General features: G+C 42.2%; 1 protein-coding gene across 3 annotated transcripts in view; it reads left to right on the top strand.

Moving 5' to 3' along the window:
• The window catches only part of TIAM1 (TIAM Rac1 associated GEF 1), a 537,211-nt gene that overhangs the window by 140,456 nt on the left and 378,374 nt on the right, over positions 1-18,381 (top strand). The window lies entirely within an intron of this gene.

Consider the following 18,381-nt stretch of genomic DNA (forward strand, 5'->3'; position numbering starts at 1 on the left):
TGAGCGGCGCCTGCCGACCTTCTCTTCCGTCTTGAAATTGCCCGCGGGGTTTCAGAAAGCTTCTATTACAAGAGTCTGTTCACAGTGCAGCAGCAGAAATAACATATTGCAATTTTAGAGTCCGCAGTACTTGTCGTTCTGCAGAATGAAGAGATGTAAGGTGCATCCTCGCGCCAAATACTGGAACTACTAACGAGTTCCATCTTTTTTCCCCTCGGGAGACTGCATGCTGTTGTTTGTTAAATGTTAATAGAGCCGTTTCAGCTGCCAGTGGCTCAGTCTAAATGAAAGCAGTAAAACGCATCTTAACCCAAAATCACGAATGGTAGAAAAGCCCAGTGTGCTCATTAGTTTTAAAATGCCCTTCGATTCTATGTCCAAAAACAATTCATTCATAACCCACTGCCCATAACGAATGCATGTATCGATTAATTGTCGTCAGCGGCCTGAACACACTTAAAATTACATTTCTCTCTTGAGAGTTTTCTGGCTAGAATGGATTCAGATACGGACATGAGAATGTGTTTTTGCCTTCCTCGTAGATAATTTATATTTAACAGTTTTTTGCTCACTTTTAGCTTCTTGGGCAGAAATCGAGATTAGAAAAGCCATCAGTTGCTGTTATCCGAGAGGCTCTGAATTCCAGGGGCTCTGTTTGGAAACCGATGCCAGAGGGTTTGAATTACTACAATTGTGCACGCTTTGTTACACCTGGCCTATTAATCATTGGGGCTAACCTGAGTAGAAGGGCAGAGGAGTCTCCAGTGTCCTCCCTCTCTCGCGGTTTCCTGCAGACCTCTTGCCAGCTGGCAATGGTGTAAGACGAGCACTGCTGCCTGGACAAGTATTGACAAGCAAACATGGCTCTGTTCTCGGACGCTTTTTAGGTCTTGCTTGACAGTTCAGCTCTTTAAAATATACAGAGTGGTCTTTGGCTGCACCCTGAGGACTGCTATCTCTCACCTCGTGCTATTGGCAGTTATATGTATCGTTCCCCCTGATATGGTGTGCTTGCATTGCAGTACCCGATGGACTACTTTACATCTCGGAAGTGCAGTGAATTATTTATCCTATATAATATGTTGTATACAATGAGCGTATTCTATGCAGAAAGCAATCCCTTTTTTCACTGCAGCTTTAATATTTTAGTCATGACTCATAATGCAAGCCCGATCTATTGCCTTTGAGAATGCTTGTGACTAGCAGCTGTAACGATTGTGGTCCTTTTGCCTGTATCTCATAAGGGCAATGTTAAATAATTCTGTCCTTTGCCTCTTTAAGATGCCCTTACCTTTATGGCTGAACTTTGCAGGGTGGTCAGTATTGTAAAGTACACATAAGGTGGAGGATAGCACTGACACAGGACATTGGTTCCTGTAACAAAATCCACTCGTCCCTTTGGTGCCATGTGCAGCAGTGGCAAATTATGGCAGAAATCTCATTATATGAGAGTGCTGATAAAAGCCTCTCTGATTATACCAGGGCTTGAATACTTGCAGTTCCATTTTTTGTCACCTTTCCACAGATGTACATACTGGGGCTGAAGGTAGCAGTAATCAATGGTTCCAGGGTTGGAATGCACCTTTAAGTCTGTGGAAACCTACTAACTTAACTAAAATATAGATTTGCATTAATGAAGCATAAATACAAGTGTGAACAGCATTAACATATCGGAACACATATTACCTTACCTGCAGACAATGCACTTACCTGATCCATAGTACAGTACTGTAAACTGGCAGCCAAAGGGTTTGTGCTGTAGGGGTTGGGCCTACTTGTCCCAAGGACAAAATAAATATGAAAACCTGTTGTCCTTGGCCCCAAACAATATGTCCTGGGCATTTGGCTATAGGAATTCCCCACCCCTGTGGTAAAGAATACTTGAAAAGTTAAGTTTTAAAAACAGAATAATCTCTTCTGGCACTGTCATTCAAAATGCTCTGTTATCAGCTTCAATCAAACCTCTGAAAGCAAATACATTCTTGCATATCCACAAGAAAGTCCAATTACCATCCACTGTCTTGTATAAGTAAATATTCTGTGCAGAAAAGTGCATAAATTTTGCTTAAAATAGTGTAAAACTAGTGAAATTGCTTCACCCTAATATTGACTAGATAGCTGAAAGACACATTACATAGTTAGCTTTTCTCCTCCAGGTACAAAAGTGTAATGGTTAAATTTGCCTATTTACTTTTGACATTGACTGGTGTGATCAGAATTTGAATTATTGCTCTCTGTCCAGGTTCCCATGGGCTGCTGTCGAATACACTAAAGTTCTGTGTATTTGTTGAAACTTGTGCGCGAGGAGCCTTTCTGGCATTTGTCATGTGCATCTACTTATGTTGCAAAACGCACAAGGTACACATTATCACTAGAATGGTTTGTGTTGCTAATAACAAGTAGTTTCTATAAAACTTAGCCTCGTCACTTTTTCAAAATAATTTGGCTCTTCATAGAAGGAAGACTACATTTGCCTCGGGACTCCAATAGGCGTGCAGTCACCTAAAAACCGTCCTCACCAAAGTGCCTATGAAGGCACAAAGGGTCCTGTCTTGTGTTAATGTGACTGGGGGTTTCTCTCGAAACTGGACACCCCATCCGTCAAATTGCACTATTTCTCTGCAGAGCAACACTGCACTCACTTGCTCGTTGCCAACATTGAGGATGTTGTTTGCAGATATTATGGAATCGCTGGACCCAGAACTTCCATCTAATTTCCAAATTGATGCAGCTATTTAAAATATACCCTTTGGACACCTATTTCTAGTATTGATATTATACTCTAATTTTTAACTCGTAATACATTATTAAGTGCTGTATAGTCTGTGTTTTCTAAGACTTGTTGCTATTTCATGGCACCACATTATGCAAAGGGTGAGGTTTGTGCTTTATAGATAAAATAGCTATGTGCTTCAATATTTTTTTTTTATTATCCCATAACAAGTAATGGTGACGCACACTTCCGACATCGACGGAATGTGCACAGTTTCAAAAAAAAAAAAAAAGAAACTGTCAAAGGCGGCCACGTGCACACAGTAATATGCTTGTCCTCAATGCATTCGTTATGGCGATAGGTCTTTCACCAAAAACGTCGATTTTTAAACTGCATACTTGTGGGGCGAATGCTGTTCTCTGTCAAAGATGTGAGGTATCTCCAATCAAAGAAATGTTAAACGAGCAATCAGTCCACGGTTGTTGATGGCAAAAAGAAACGTCTGTTGTACAGTGAAAGACCGGAAGCACGCCCACCCTGTCCGTCTTCCTGATCAAGACCCCCAACATAAGAGCATCTACCAACAGGTGAAATGCATGACCTAGGAGGGAGAGATTAGGCAATGGTTGTTCACCCACCCAGAAAGAGACATTTGACCAGCCTGTACACTACAAAAACTTGCTGTGCCTTAGTGTATGTCATCTGAAACTGTACACATTGACACAACTGACACAGGACTCAGTAGGTTGTATATTAGAACATTGTTTGCAAATCTACAGTGTGGCGTAATATCATGGCCTAAATATACTTTATAGAAATGTTTTCCATGGATTGTAGTCTTCTGTGATTAGATCAAACTGAGCAGTATGTTTTCTGAACAATAGGTTTTGAAGGTTAGTAATGTCGGGCGACATTTAGTCACCTATGCTTTGATACCGTTCCATTGACATATTTACACTCAAAGCCATTTTTTGCACATATTTCAGTCCGTTGCACACACGCCTTTGACAAGATTTGTGTATAATATGAAAGATCAGGAATATTGCCTCCGTCCCACCCCGAATAAACATGAGGCTCCAAATGACGAGGGTAGCGTCCCTTTTACCAAGGTAGCCAGCCAACTACCTCTGGCACAAATAAAACCCCGAGTCTTAGAGGGACGTTACTGATTAATGCACGCATAAAGGGGCATGAGTTCACCCCATGATGTTACATCAAATGATGCACATAAATACAGGACTACCTAACAAGGCGTAAGTAAATATTAACTTCAGTACCCTGCTGGTTTCTTTGACACTCTGTTATGAATATGATAATAACTAACCTAACACTATTACTAACACAATTTCGTTCATCAGTTAAAGGCTTTGTTAAACAGGCAGGTATATTAATTTCATTTCGATCTTAAATCGTACTCTAGCGCCAACTGTGTCGATGTTTGTTTGTGACTTAAGTAGGTAAGGGAAAGAGATGTGTTGAACATGAGCTCTTTCTTATCATGTCCTGCTGTTTTTGGAAGTGTGTGTGCTGGAACAGGTGGTGTATTCTTTTCTGACTTAATCTAACATAACACTAGTTGTAAAGGGTCCATGGAAACATTAGCGCAATGGGCACTCTGGGTTTCAAGCATTATGAAAACCGAGGACGATTTCCTTCCTTGTGCCCTAAGATTCTATGTTTGCTTTTGAAAAAAAAAATATATAGCCAGCTTCCACGCATACCCTTTTAAAGATAATTTGGAAAGGTGCTTCATTTTTATTAGTTTTTTTCCACTATAGCTTCTGTGTGAGAAGATTTGGGAGCAGCCAAGCTGCTTCTGATGTTTGTTTGCTCGGCTTATGGTGCCAGCCAAACACTCGGTGCAACCGCTCCATGAAATATCTTCCAACCTCTAGATCATGTTTCTGTAGCACAGGTTTAATGGAGGACATGGTTTCTCCTTGTGCTGCTCCACCTCCCTCTCTCTCTATACATGCATATACATGCATTCTGTAGCCATAAATAGAGAAGTACTGTAAATGATGAACATACTTTAGCGTCACAGGTGCACGGTTACTACATTCAGAACACGCATCACTCTAAAGGATCTTTCTCTAGAGCATTAACCCACAGCATGCAGCCAGGTGAGCACACCTCTCTCCTTGCACATCACAGAAGACACCACTCCAGGATTTGCCCACAGTTTATCCTCTTCTGTTCAAGATCATCTCCCTGCAAATTCACATCATCTTCCATAATGTGGACACCCATGTTGATTTCAAAGCGATCACCCTAATCCCGGAGGAGTGACCTTCCTCGGAGGCTCGGCAGGTTAAGACGACTGCTGTTGGCTTTACACTTCTAATTGGACAATCTCTGCTAATCGTCAGAACTCTTCTCCTCAACCTGGTTGATATCTACTGCACGTTTTCTGGAGTCCTGAATTCCTTCACTGGCCACTACAGCACTGCTGAATTTCCCCCCATATCCTTTTTGTAATATTCAAAGGTGGCTTGTTTTATGCACTGTAGAAGACAAAATTGTGTCTGTTTTCATACACTAAATCAAATCATTCGTGCTGGCTAACACTGAATGTATTCACTTTATGCAGCAAAAGAATTACAAAGCAGTCATTTGTCTAAACATAGCGATAATCATTGACTTCAGCATGAAATCTACGCTAATTTTAATTGCTCCGCATCAAACAACATTTACCAGTGAATTATTTCCCTCCGCGAAAACTTAGGATGTTAAATATTGCATCAATGTTGAGTTTACACCTGTAATGCTAACACCAGGGGGACATTTATGCTATCAGTTATTGGCTGAGTGATCATTACTGCAATGATTGCTAAGAGTTATCATGTCCTCGTGCCAAGTTACTTGTGACATAATAGTCATTTAGAGCAAAGGATTATGTCCGTGATCACTGCATAATATCTCAACTTATGTAATGGCTTTTCATTTGTAGTGGGTAGCCCAGTTACCCGCTAACACTTGATGCTCAAGCAGTCTGCTCATAGTGCAGCCCTTTGGGGATCTTGGCAGGTATCTCCACTGGTCATGCTTTTTAGCATATCTCATTGTGGGGCAGAAGCTAGAGTCTTGCTGAGATGCCACTTCATTACCCATATGAGAGAGTGAGAGCTTGTACCTTCTCCACATAGAGATGCTTCTCGCCTTTTTCAACTAACAAGCATTTGTAATGCAATAGATCTTGCATTTCCGGGAGTTAAGAGTTATTGGCGTTGTAATTGATGAGGTCTTTTACCCATGTGTTTTGGTTTGGAGAAAATGCAACTGACTAACCAGAACTTCAGTGCCTCCCTGTTCCAAAAGCACACTCCAATATATAGCGCTAGGACCACGCTCCTCCAGTACTGCGCTATAAACACAAGTATTACCCCTCCCTTGAGTGGGAACGGGTTGGTCAAATAGGTACCAGGACACTGCTATTGACAAAGTTTAAAGACAGGTTATAACATTGTAACCGAAAACTGAAGAAATTAGTGAAATGGACAAACTGTCTATTATTGAGAAAAATGAAAAGTGGCCAGCAGAGCATATGCATTACCTAATGTTTAAATAATGTATGAGCCCGCCAGTAGTTGCTAACAAAGACTTACCCCCACCCAAGGATCTGTACATATGGGTGAAATGCACCAACCGGGTGCTTGCTGGGAGTACACTGCCTGGACCAAGGCTGAGTTCTCTGGGCTCGGATGTAGCGCCATCACATACCTTAAGGGGCAACGGAAAAAAAACTCTAGGGACAGTGAGAAACAGCCAACAAATGGAAATTGTTTTCCATTCAATGTTTCTTTTTGTGAATGATAAAATGGACGTACTTCTGGAGCATAATTTGCAAGTTTGCTATCAAGCAGCAGCCGAAAGTCACAAGATGGGAGGTAGCGGGGGAAGGCATGAAATAGTGATAGAAATGCCAATAAGTCATAAGTCTCCCTGGGGGGAGAGCAGTGGAAAAAAAAAACAAGAGTACTCATCCAACCCGAGCTGCCAGCATAGAAAATCGACTTGCCTTGCTTGTTCACCAACACTGGTGATTGATCATAAAGTGGCCCTCTTTCAAAGGGGACTTGAAAAGTTTGCACAACTTCAGTTGCAGAATTGTTTCAAAATATTTCCACAAGAGGCTACATATTAATATTATATATGGCTTTGAGTAAACATCAGAGATGGACCATAGCTTGACCGGCAGCAGAATTTTTATGAGTAGAATGCCGTTTGAATGATGCTAGCCGATGTGAATGGTTTGGAGGGAGAGTTTCAGTATAGGACCCTGAGTGGTTAGCCTCCATTGTTACTTGTGCGACCACAAAGCTGCGGGGCATGACAGGGCACTCGCCATCTCTATGGAACCTTGACTCACCCCGCACTCATCCTGCAGGGCTGAAACATGAAGCCAGAAGAATGGCGGCAACAAAGGGTGCAGCATCTGTGAAGCGGGTGCCATGCTGGGAGGAAAAAAAAAACAGTAGGCTTGACCAGGCACTTGCTGTCTTTATGCAATCCTGTCTCACCCCGGGGGACTGAAATATGAAGTTGGTGGCTACCATGCTTAAGAGCGGCTTTAGCCCGAGAGAGCAGGGTAGGAGGGTGAACGTCTGTGAGGGCAGTAGTGGGGTAACAGAAGTTCTTCTTGGGGCAGAAACACATACATCAGAACATGAGCCGAGGCAGGCAACAATTAAAAAAAAATAGTTCCCCCAAACAACAGATAAACAATCGAAGTGCAAGGAAACTGTACTTGGATGGTGCTCCTCAGCCAAGTGACGTATCGGGTGCGTGAACCAGTTAGGAGGCAGCAAGGAAGAGACACGGCAGTCAACCTATGGTAAGCAGCAGGTGGGATCAAAGTCCTTTTACTGAATACAGCAACTCTTGCAGACAACACGTGTGCTGCCTATACTGGACCTAAAAGTAACTGTTACATAATATATAGATTACATAAAAGGAAGGTGGCTGCGTGCCCCCAACTCCCATTTACGGTGTGGCCAGGCTCTGGGGATGTGGTCCCTGGGATCAATATTGGCCTGGGGAGGGGGGTTGCATGCCCCTCTCTCCATTTACTAACAGGCCAGGTCCTGTAGGATGGTGCCCCTGGGGCCAATATTGGCCCTGGGTGGGGGGCTGGATGCCCCCTCCCTTTACAGTAAGGCCAGACCCCGGGAGATGAGGGTCCCGGTGCAGCAATTGACCTGGGTGGGCGGCTGCTTGCCCCCATCCTGCATTATTTAAGAAATGGCCCGGGGATGGGGACAATGTCCCCCCTCCCCTAAATAAATTTTTTTAATAAAAGTGGCAGGCCATCGGGGATGGGGTCCTGGGAGATGAACTTGGCCTGGCCCGAGGAGGGGGTTTATATGCCTCCCCACCCTGGTTGAATGTCTCTAGGGGATTGGCCATCAACCAGGCCCTGTGGCCAACCTGACACACAAGGCTGAAAGCCATGTGTGGGGTTTGCTGCATGCAGAGGGTTGCTCACAGGGCCCTGCAGCGGTCAACCCCGCTGCACATAGCCGAAAGCCATGCATGGCAAAGGTTGGATTAACATATGGTAATTAAATATTAGTTATGTAAAACATTTTTTACAAATCATACAAATTCACTGGGGAAAAAAACAAAGGTTACAGGGATGTTAGGGAATAAAATGTAAAAAAATGTAAACATTCACAAAAACAAAAAAACAAATTTTACATGGACGTTATAGTTGAACGTTAGGAAATAAAATGTAAAAAAAAACTAAAAAATTCGCAAAAGAACGAATTTTACATAGACTTTATAGTTAAGTTCACATTTTAGACATAGAAAAGCGTGTCAATTTAACAGTTATAGTTCGTTATCTCGAGTAACTATAACGTGCACTCGCCAACCACTGCTAATTACCCCACAAATAACATCACTCATGACATCTTCTGTGGCATAATTGATTATATCACTGCAACATTTGCTGTAAAATTATTGATGAAAAAACTGTGCATGGTGGGGGTGCGAGTTATAGTTACCTTAGGGCACCAGTTATAGTTACTTCAGATAACTGTAACTAGAACTGCTGAATTTCTGTGGTTTTTGTGCATGTAAAATGTGAACCTAACTATAATGTCCCTATAAAGATTGTTTTTTTGAGTGAATTTCTAAGGTTTTTTAAATTCTATTTCCTAACTAGAATGCCCCTGTAATCTTAGTTTTTTTCGTAGATATATATATATATATATATACACACATACATTTTTAAAAAAACAAACGTTACAGGGATGCTGTAGTTAGGCTCACATTTTAAATGTACAAAACCATAGACATTCAGATGTTAGAGATATTTAGAGTAGCTAAAATTCATGCCCTAAGGTATCTATGAAACACTTTTACTGTGGAAACTAGGTCCTAATTACAACTACCTACTAGGGGCCACCAATATGTAATATATATATATATATTCACTTAAAAAAAACAAATGTTACAGGAACGTTTATAGTTAGGGTCTGAATTTACTTGTACAAAACCTTAGAAATTCACCAGTTATAGTTAGTTATTTTAAGTAACTACAACTCATGCCCTAAGGTAACTATAACTCACGCACCCGCCATGCACAATGTTTTAATAATGATTTTACAACAAATGTTGCAGTGATATCAATGATAAAGATGTTATGAGTGCTGTAATATCTGGGGTAATTAGCAGTGCATGGTGAGGGCGTGAGTTTTAGTTCCCATAGGGCCCGAGTTATAGTTGCTTGAATAAACTCTAACTATAATTGGTGAATTTCTAAGGTTTTGTAGGAGTAAATTCTGAATCTAACTAAAATGACCCTGTAACCTTTGTTTTACGTTTTTTTTTAAACGTAAAGTAATTTTCATTATTATAAGTTAATCTTACCACCGCCGAGCATGTCCTTCAGCCGTGTGCGCGCTGTTGGTTGGCTGCAGGGCCTGCATCCAAACCCCTATAACCAGTCAACCTTGCGCCACACACAGCCTTTGACCATGTGGTGGAGTTGGCCGTAGGGCTGCGTGGCCCCCCTATGCCAACTGATTTCGGCCCTGGGGATCCAGGGAAATGACCACAGACACACATACAGTTGAACCCTTAACCTTCAGTGTATGGGTCTGAGACCTTAACCACTAGGCCAAAAGTGACTCCTTAGCATGTGGTGTCCAGATTTAGCTATGACATTGAACTCAAAGATTTTGAGTGGAAAATAACTTCAGTGTTACATCTTTATGAATGTTTAATAGTCAAAACACTGGAAAATAGACAGACACAGTGCCATAAGATATACTGATTTGGCCATTCAGCATACTTACCGCCCAAGACCTTTACCATTAGGCCAGAAAGGACCCTGTTCTGCTGTGGCTCAAAACGCAAGTATGACATTGTAGCAAAACATTTTTCTACAGTGACACTTTCAAGCCATTGCCTGGAGTGACCATTGCAATAACGATCTCTCTCTCTCTCTTTCTTTCTCTCTCTTCAAACCCATTGTGGTAAAGAAAAAAGAGAGAGGGAGTGACAGGATCACGAAGGGAGTCGCAAGGCCCCCTTCGCGTCTTGCAGGAGCCGTCATTGCACCCACAAGCAGGGAAGTGTGTTAAATAGCAGCTCCGTGCTTGAGGGGGCAATGTTTTAATCTGTTTCCCTGCACTCATATTTACATGCAGGGAAACAGATGAAAACTTCACTTTCTGCAATTGAGATCTGTTTGACAGCTCTCATTTGCAGAAAGTGAAGTGTTTGCTCTGACTTGGTGATAGCTGTCAAAACTCCCACCAAATCAGAGCAAACAGCTATGTCCTGGGGGGGGGGGGGGACATAGCTGGAGCCGGCTGTGGGGTTTGGCAGTCCCCATGGCCATCTATGGCTCCTCAAAGGGGGCCGCGCTGCTCCCCTCCAACGTTTTATTTGTCCCGGGTCTACAACTGACCCCTTTATTGTGTTATTGTAGCCCTGGGGAGGTGATTGTTCCTGGAGCTGCTGGGTGGGAGCGGCCCTCCTGCATACTTAGTGTATCTAGCTCTGGCAAGGTGGCAGTTCTTGGGGCTGTGGCGGTCATCTATCCCCGCATACCTGGTGTATTTAACGCCGGGGAAGTGGCGGTCCCCCAGGCAGCGGGGGGGCCGCATGGCCCTCCCCTCTCACACAATTGTATGTTTGCCTAGGGGAAGTGGCGATCCCGTGGCTAATGGAAGCCCTAGGAGGAGGACCCCGTGCAGTCCCTATCCTTTTTATAGCCCCTCCAATGCCTTCTGGGCCTGGCCCACTTGGGGGCATATTTAAAAAAAAAAAGCAGGTGATCGCCCCCTTTTTTATGTCAGGAAAATCTGCGGATCCAGATCTGCTGATTTTTCTCAAATAAAAAAAAAAAGCCTTTTTAGCCCAAGGCTAGGGGTTCAGGGTGTTCCTACCTTGGCCCCTTTTCTTTTTGTTTGCTTTCACTTTTTTGTGGACTCGGCTGAAGCAGAGTCCCAAGATAGCTGCCAACACTTCCTGGTTGAAGTGCTGGCCGCAAATTAGATATCAGCACTAGGACAGTTGGATCCGTGGAAGATCCGTGGAGAATTTGCGTCCCTAGATTCGTATATTTTTTAAAACTCTTGTATCTCCGAAACGACTTAACGGATTTACACTAAATCACAAAAAGCACACTTTCTGGACTGAGAGCTAGCTTTCTGCCAAATTTGGTGTAATTCCGTTCAGTGGTTTGGGCTGTAGTCATTTAAAAAAATGTGAAAAATCCTTTTGACATAGAAAAGTGTTTTGGGACCCCCTCCTTTTTCTCTGCCTCCGGTTGATGGATCACCCTAAAACTTGCAAGACAGCAGCTGAACTGTGTAAAGTATACATTTGGAAAATTTCGTGAAGATTCATCAAAAGGTGCCAAAGTTATTGGCAAAACAAAAGAATCTCGGTCTGTGGATTTTGTTTTCCTAACTTTAAAGACCACCACTAGGAAAAAAAATAAATATATATATATATATATATATATATATATATATACATATATATATATATATATATTTATAGTTATTTGTACAAGTGCTGCCCTTCTCCATGCTTATGATACTAATAGTCTGTTAAAGCCCATCTTTAGTTCATTGTATTGGTTTGCAAAATAATGTGATCTAAGTGCTTTTTTCATAACACAAAATAGTGTGTCTGAATGTACTTTGTCATAACAGCCTAGAAATTGAGTAATTTGCATGTACACAAGTTTGGCATCATGTACAGAAACCGCTTCTGTGAGTAAGACGTGATTCATAAAGTTAAGTGGTGAATATTCAGATGTCTGTGACAGATTTTTGGGAAGGAACGTATTTTTCACTCTCTGATACCACTGGTAGCGGTCAGTGTTTGTTTTGTAGTCTCAGTTGGTATCTCAGAGAACGGACTTGTAAAGTAGTAGCAAGTTCTGGACATCGTTTGAGAAACTTTTAGTTTTGCATCTTTTCCTTTACATGATATTCCTCATCGGCTGTCTCTAGGCAACTGGTGAACACAGGACAAGTAGCTCCACTAGTGCTTCTGACTTGCAGCAGGGAGCTCATGCCATAATGTATTCATGTGCTTCAGTGAGAGGACAACAAAACTATTTAATGAGACTTGAGCATGTTCATGCTTGCCCTTCAGACAGCGTTCACATTAATATTAACCTTGCTTGCTTTTCAATTTAAGCCTCACCAGGTGGAGTCCTGCAGCGCTGAGGGCTTGGCAACCCACCGCGTTATTGAATGATTGGATGAGGACAACAGCCAACGAACGTGTGATTTGTTGTTATTGACCTACAGTCTCTAGACTAGATACTGTGACGTATCTCCTTCTCCAATGAACGGTGTTCCCTACGGATCCAGAGATCCATATCGTGATCTCATTGGTTGCGCTGCAAGATTTTTCTTTCCGTCTACAGTGCATATATGAATTCGAAAAATCTTTTGTGCAAGGACTGCAGACAGCATAGCAAGGAAACCGAGGCAACTCCTGCCGACAGATCTTCAGAAAACTGGATCATTATACGGTCCCTGGAGTGTGCCAGTTAGACCTAATGCGATTATACAACAAGATTTTGCATAGTGTTTGTTTTTGGAGAGATAGGCTGTCAAAGTAGGTATTCAATTTTCGGACCAATTCCAGTAGTTTAGGAATGAATTCCTCCATGCACTTGTATCCTCACTATCTGACTATTTGCACGACGTCCAGGGAGCTGGCCAAATACTATTTTTTTAATGATTTGAATATTTCTTTAATCTTCTATTTTAAATGCATTAAAATGCGCATTATTGCCCCAGGGACTCGTTTCATATGGGGAATGAGTAAAAAAATCCCAAAAAAATCTGAGCCCAACTTTCTGAGATAACAATATCCTGAGGCCATACCACACAGTTTGCATTAATGAGCAGCTGGGTAGAAAATTGTGCTAAACCTTTATGGATGCACACGAGAGAACTAATCATGGAATATAGATCGCTGTATATCTCTATTGGGCTTCATGATTTGATATTGTTGCTGCAGCATAATCTGAAATGGGTACATTTTTATATCCTAATTCTTACTTTATATCATGTATAGATCCTCATCCTTTAAAGAGAGAAATATTTTATCCTCTGGTAATAGTAAAATATTCGTATTTTTTCCTTTAAATAATGTGCTAACAGTACTATAAATCAGACGGCGAGGGACCTTCTGAGCACATATGCACTTCGTTCCTATTCTTCCAACATCATACATTTATTAGTTTACTTATTTATACATGTTTATAATTCTATCCTTTAAACCCAGAGGTAAAATGGCGCTCTATAGACGAGCATAAGCTAAGGGCTTACAGTGGGTTACATCATAGAGAAGTTGCAGCAGTCCATTGAGCAGAAAGTGCCACTTCAACAACGTATATAATACATACTCATAGATTTCAGCCGGCCACTCTTCCTCCATTTGTCTGTTGTCAGGCCATTCACATTTTCTTCCACCTTCCTACAGCATACAGCATGGGGCAGCTCACTTCAGCCGCCAGCCAGCGAGCTGCGAGTGCTGCCATCCTGTTCTTACACAAGGAGCACATCCACCCGCAAAGTAGTTCCCTTCCTCACCATGGAGACTACAGTGACAATGTGTGCTTTTTAGACTCAAACAAACTTTATATTTGAGGGTGTCGCATTTCTCTCTACAAAAACATTCTACAAAAACACAACAAAACAAGCAAAGATAAAATCAAAAGGCTGGTAGCAAATGCCAAACTGTTGGCTTAGTCAGTCCTTGTTACAAATTCCAGTTTACATCCACAATACAATTTTCTTTTATCTCTGATAGGCCAGCTTTGAATAGAAAAGTAGCAATTTAATGTCTTTGTTTGCTCCACCAGCATGTCCTTCATATATAAGTACCTTCTGTGGGTTTTTGGTACTCTGGGATATTGTTTGTGATTTAAACGTTGCACCTAAATTCTGTAAACCCCGTTCAGGGGGCCACACAGAAAGCAGGGTTTTCGCTACCTTGGGGATTGAGCTTGTTTGTCTCTGATGTTAAGGGGTTCATCCTGCTATTGCTCTGGGATCTGGGCCTAGAATAAAGCTTTCGTCACTTGACTCTGAGTGGTAACGAAGGCGAGCGATCGTAGACTTTTCAGAAGGTAGTGTAGAGAAGCTCGAGAATGTCCAGTCCAGTGCTTACCTTTAAAAGAAAGAATGTACTTTGCTACATGGTGGAGTGTAATAGTGCACATTCCCAGATATATAAAAAAAAAAAAATAGTCTTTAGACACTATTTCGATTGGGATGGCATCTCTCTCTGCCTCCTCTTAGCCTTCTCCAGTGTCCAGACTCTCTCCTGCGTGAGGGTGAACCCCCCCCCCCCACACTTTTAATGAGATTGCAGAAGTAGCTTACGTGCAGGTTATTCACCCCCAGATATATTTGTGCGCTGTCTGAGCTCAGTGTCTCCTCACTTTTGAGTAGAATCAGTCCTCACAGGTCAGCCTTGCCTACCTGGGCCTTCAGACATGACTGCACGCTGCATTTGCAGGGCGGTGTGCTAGATGGGTCAGCGTTGTTTAAAAAAAAAAAAAAAAAAGACGTAAATAAATAAAAAGAGAGAAAAAAAACAAACACGATTTGAAAAACAGTCAAATGTCCTTTTAAATTTTACATTTCAAGAAGAATAAAATCACTGGGAACATTGCCAATAAATGGTAACAATTGAAACATAATCCACGGAAACACAGATGTTGCTGATATGAGGCTAGTTGGCATGCAACGAAATTGGAACGTGCCAAATGGGAAAATTAAACAGAGTAACATGTCTTGACTCTGCCTCCATCTCTACCTGGTATTCAGCTGCAAGTTCAGTTTTTGTGAACCATAATGGCCAGCGCCCACTATTCTTAATAATATACTGATTATAGGCGGGGGATGAGACACAACTCAAATCTGTTAATTGAGTCTACACATGTCAACAGATTCTCATCTTATTATGTTATTTTTTGCCACCACCAGTTGAGATAAGTACATGGTTGATTCTGCAGGTTCCATTATTCCGTGTTCACATTACTTAACCAACTCTTTCTCTAAGTTTGTCTCTCAAACTGAATGGAACACCTCTCAGCTGGTGCTTTGCAGTGATGGCATGGTCTTTTGCTTTGATCCAATGTTTAAATCCTTTGATCTTTCCAACCTCAACCTAAAAAACTCCAGGAATCTTAAGCGCTAGCTCTTCAGCTGCAGATTCTTCCATAATTAACAATTCATGCCATTAGAACTATCACCTTTGGGTGGTAGTCCACCACACTTTTTGTCTTCACCTCTTCTATTGTGCTGGATTCGTTTTTGTTGGCTTCGAGACTTTGTGCATTTTACCACTGCTAACCAGTGCTAAAGTGCTTGTGCTTTCTCCTAAAACGTGAGAAAATTGGCCCATACCCAACTATTTAATTTACTTGTAAGACTCTAGTAAATGGTACTACCTGTACCCAGGGACTGTAAATTAAATGCTACTAGTCAGCCTGCAGCCACTGTACCCCCCTACTAATCAAACACTTTAAAACACGTCTCAGGCCTGCCACTGCAGCCAGTAGTGAAGTTTTAAACTGCCATTTCGACCTGGCAAAATCTCTTTTGTTATTGGGTCTAACCTTCCTTTTTATTACTTATAAGTCATCCCCTACAGTGGGCTCTAAGAGCTCATAGGGCAAGGTGCATGGAATCTAGATAGTAGGACATGTGAGTTTAGGTGTTTTTCATTTCCAGGACATGTAAAACGTGGGGGCATATTTATACCTCATTTGCGCCAAATTTGCGTCACTATTTTGATGGGGCAAAACTAACTCCATATTTATATTTTGACGTTAGACCAATCTAACGTACAAATATTGGAGTTTGCACCATTGTTTAGATGTGTGAACCTACCTTGCGTCAATGAAACGCAAGGTAGGCATTCCCATCTAAAATATGGTGCAAAACCCATAATCCCATATTTATCTCCACATGCTAAAATGATGCACGGGTGGGAGGAGGGCCATTATTTAACACCTGGGCCAGACCAGGCGTTAAGGGACCTGTGGACCCATTTCCATGGTTAGACACCATGGTAATGGGTCCACAGGTGCCCTCCTCAAGCCCCAAGAACACCCTCACCCACACCAGAGGGACACCGGTGGATGGGGAACCCCATCCCAGGTAAGTCGTTTTATTTATTTTTTAAGTGTCATCGGGGGCCCAACTAGGGGCCCCCTGCATGGTACAGGGTGCGATGGCCATGCCCAGGGGACACTGGTCCCCTGTGCTGGCCATTGGGGTGGTGGGCATGACTCCTGTCTTTTTTAAGACAGGAGTCATGTGGTATGGATGGTTTTGCATCAGAAAATTACGCTAGGTTAGTTAGTATCTTTTTTTTTTTTCTTTCTCTCTAACCAGCCTAACAGCATTTTTTGGGTGAAAACCCCCCTTCTCCCATACCACCAGCCCCACCTGGCAAACGTCATTTTTTTAAATGCTAGCCCACCCTTTGCACCACCTTGCGCCATTCCCTAAATATGGAGCCCGGCTGGTGCTCAGGAATGGCGCAAGCCGGTGCTAAACTTTTTGGTGCAAAACTGCAATAGTGCAGTTCTGCACCAAAAAGTATAAATTTGCCCCTTAGTCTTTTTTTCACTGGTGAAGGCTATCTCTTCCATAGACTGCGTTAACATCAGATGGGGACGTAAAGAGAAATTGTGTTTACACTCAAATTAATTATGATATAACATCCTCTTTATTGGTAAAGTCAGACTGGTTGCTCTATTAAATTTTAAAAGTGCTAACTTTAGATTGTGGTCAGATTGAGAAATACTTCTTGGACTCTTTTGAATAGTAATTTAAATCCCACTTTAATGGTAAAGTCTGATTTTAAGTCACATTGTTACAAATGACACTTTTAGAAAGTGCAACAATCTGTTTTTGGTGCCCCCACCCCCTAAACTTCTCCACAGATTCCATCGCTACCACCCTTCAACAATGCTCCTCATCTCTCCATAGCGATCTTTCACATGCATGTCTTTGTTTTATAGTATAGCTCTTACCTGTGTATGGTGTCAGCTTTACATTAGACGCACATTATATAGAGACAATGAATTGTGTGTAAATTAATATATAGAAAATGTTACGTAAAGCAGTGAGAATTACATGGTGTAGGAATCACGTGTCATCTATACTAATAGGCAGTATATTTTAAGTGTTGGCTCAGGACAAGCACAAACTCCGGATTTAAAACTCACCACAGTGGTTGGGGTTGGCTTTACCAATAAGAATGTACGTTTACACAAATTAGCCATTTTTAGCAACATTATGATAATGAAAGCATAGGGAAAAACAAAACACTCTAACCTATACCATACAGTTTGCATGCAGCTCTTTGATAGCAATTTGTAGGTCACTGTGCTAAAGTATGACCTGTAAGTAACAAAATGATCTCTGTGACACAAGCAGTAACCCACTGAGCTATTCACATAAAACACAGTTCAGTGATCTGCGTGGTACATGTTCTTTGCAGCAGGCATATACACCCTCCGAGCTACTTTGTGGTGAGTCCAAGCTGCGACTAGACAAAACTCTGATCTCACATTAATCACCAGTGTTATCTTGACATTTATATTGTTGCCTGGAAACTGCTGGACAGACAAACGCAGCAGGAGGTACTTTTAAACCCATAAGTTATTTCTAAATACAGCCCCCCCTCCCCACCACCCAAGCTCAGCCAGGTGTACTGGTTAATTGCCTTAAAGCTGGCCCTGGCCCAAACCAACTGTGCCTTTCTGCCAGTAGCCAGATTCACATGACTGTGGCTTTCTCACTTGTGATGGGTTGCTGGTTCCTTCCAGACATGGGGACAACAGGGGCTATTTCTAGACAGGATGGGCCATTCAGCTGGGCTGGCTAACAGTGGGTGGATACTAGCCCAGTCATTGCTTTTTTTCACCCTAGACAATGTCTGGAGCCAAACTCCGCAAAGAGGAAGGGGAGACAAAGGGGCATCCCCCAACCACAGTCTGGCACTGTGTATAAAAGGTGGCACTCTCAGATCCCACCTCACACCACTTCTCGACCTGTAGAAGACTCTGAAGAACTGCTTTGCTGCCTGGACTGCCATGCTGCCTTGCTGCCTGAAGAAGGAAGATTGGACCTGCTGCCTTGAAACAAGAACCACTCCACGAG

This window comes from Pleurodeles waltl, chromosome 8 (assembly GCF_031143425.1).
Source record: "Pleurodeles waltl isolate 20211129_DDA chromosome 8, aPleWal1.hap1.20221129, whole genome shotgun sequence".
In the NCBI taxonomy this organism is placed as follows: domain Eukaryota; kingdom Metazoa; phylum Chordata; class Amphibia; order Caudata; family Salamandridae; genus Pleurodeles; species Pleurodeles waltl.